Source organism: Talpa europaea (genome assembly GCF_964194135.1).
Source record: "Talpa europaea genome assembly, chromosome: 2".
Classification (NCBI taxonomy): domain Eukaryota; kingdom Metazoa; phylum Chordata; class Mammalia; order Eulipotyphla; family Talpidae; genus Talpa; species Talpa europaea.
The window spans coordinates 134,073,833-134,076,199 of NC_140068.1; the positions used below are offsets into that span (position 1 = coordinate 134,073,833).

General features: G+C 43.1%; 1 pseudogene across 1 annotated transcript; it reads left to right on the forward strand.

Moving 5' to 3' along the window:
- Nucleotides 1-269: 269 nt before the first annotated feature.
- On the forward strand, nt 270-1,209 carry LOC311167688 (putative olfactory receptor 2W6; annotated as a pseudogene). The gene has a single exon. The product of its transcript is annotated as a putative olfactory receptor 2W6 (transcript).
- The last annotated feature ends 1,158 nt before the right edge of the window (nt 1,210-2,367 follow it).

Consider the following 2,367-nt stretch of genomic DNA (forward strand, 5'->3'; position numbering starts at 1 on the left):
TCACTGCTGAGGGGAGCAGCAGGGAGACAGGAGAAATCTGTTGCGCCCTGTGGGTCAGCTCCTTGGCTGGGGATAGAACTCATGCTGCAGTGGCTGCAGACCGCTTCATAGTGCTGAGACTTAACCCCTTGCACCACCAGGGAGGCCCAGCACCTAGCATTTCTAAGAAAGCTTTTATGCTGTCATTTTGCCAATCATCCCACCTTGAGGGAGTGTTACTACGTTCTTCACAGAGACTCATCTTTCACCTAACAAGTAATAAGTGGTCACAGGTGATGGAAATGAACAACACAGATTCTTTTGACGGCTTCATCCTGGTGGGCTTCTCTGACCATCCCCACCTAGAACTGGTCCTCTTTGTGGTTGTCCTCACTTTCTACCTTCTCACTCTTTTTGGCAACATGACCATCATCTTGCTTTTGGCTCTGGACTCGCGGCTGCACACACCGATGTATTTCTTCCTGGCCAACCTCTCCTTTCTAGACATGTGTTTCACCACCAGCTCCATCTCTCAGATGCTCTACAACCATTGGGGCCCAGATAAAACTATCAGCTGTTTGGGTTGTGCTGTCCAGCTCTACTTCGTCCTGGCTCTGGGAGGGGTGTCCTCTTGGTGGTCATGGTGTACGACCACTATATTGCCATCAGCCAGCCTCTGCACTACACCATCATCATGCACCCGTGCCTCTGTGGGCAGCTGGCCTCGGTGTCATGGCTGAGCGGCTTTGGCAATTCTCTCATCATGGCACCCCGGACGTTGTTGCTACCCCGCTGTGAGCACACGTGAGTGGACCACTTCTTCTGCGAGATGCCAGCACTGATTGGCATGGTGTGTGTAGATATGATGACCTTGAGGCACTGGCATTTGCCTTGGCCATCCTTATCATCCTGGCACCACTCATCCTCATTCTCATCTCTTATGACTACATTGCACGTGCCGTGCTCAGGATCAAGTCAGGCTCTGGGCGAAAGAAAGCCTTCAACACCTGCAGCTCCCACCTCATTGTCATCTCTCTCTTTTATGGGAAAATCATACACATGTACCTCCAGCCTGCAAACACTTATTCCCAGGACCAAGGCAAGTTCCTTACTATTTTCTACACCATTGTCACTCCCAGCGTTAACCCCCTGATTTATACACTAAGAAACAAGGATGTTAAAGAGGCCATGAAACAGGTGCTAGGGAAGGGGGGTGGAAAAGTGCAATAAAAAGTGATCACACTTTAAGTGTCTTTTGATCCATGTTCTCCACATGTTGTTAGGCCTAGGAAATAAAGGAATGTTCTGACATTACAGGCTGAAGAGACACTTCATGAAACGTGCGATTTCACACTAGGTTGAGAAAATGCAGTCTGCCAATCGCTTATACTCGAGTCCTGCTAAGGCCTGCATTCACTATCAGGAGGCCTCCAATCCAGGATCAAGCAGTGAGATAGCTTGCAAAACATCAGTCCTGCATGTAGATACCAGGCAATTTTGTACCCATGCCAGCTTCCATCACAGTAATCCGTGCTTAGAAAGCCCTCAGTATGCATGAAAAGAATGAACTTGGAAGTACAGAAAAGCATTTATTTTTTCTAGAAAGTTCAAGTGTGCTTTTATAGTGCCAAATGCCTGAGAGGCAAAATAAACCATTCAGTGGTCTAGTTCTTAGTACTTTCCAATACCATAGCTTACACTTAGATCCTGCATAATTTGAGTCTTTTATATAACTGAGTTTAATGATATTTATGTTTGACTTTCTGAAGCAATAGAGAATGAAGAAGAAAGGATAAATGAAGCAATACTTTGCTTTATATAGAAGGAAGAAATTGTTATTATTCAATACTTATTAAAATCTTCATTAGTGACAAAAGAAGGCTAAAGAATCTTCTGCTTCAAGTGCTTGAAGAGTATTTATCTTCCTTTTTCCCATATGTCATCAGGATAACCCTGTTGGAATCTTTATGATTGGCTATTCTCTGGATACAGATTTATTCATATTTACATTAATGACTGTAATTCCTCACCAGTCAAAATGAAAATGAATTTAAATGGTTTCTTATGAAGTGACTGAATCTTAAAGGCGAGTATGTTTCTTCAGTTCTGAAATATTACCACCTGGATGAATCCCAACCCATAACCCAGAAAACATATATTATGTTAGAACTTCTGCAAGTGAATAAGGTTTCCAAAATGTGTGAGTATTACCAGTGTTATCATTAGGAACTAAATAAAGGATGGTTAGCAATTTCCCATTTAAATTCCCTCAAAATCTTTAAGAAAGTTCAGGTTAATCTAGAGGCCACAGAAAAATTGCCAAATACCCAATAAGTTTTTTCCAAAACATACTTTCAGACACAATGGCATATTTTTCTATTTTGGAGC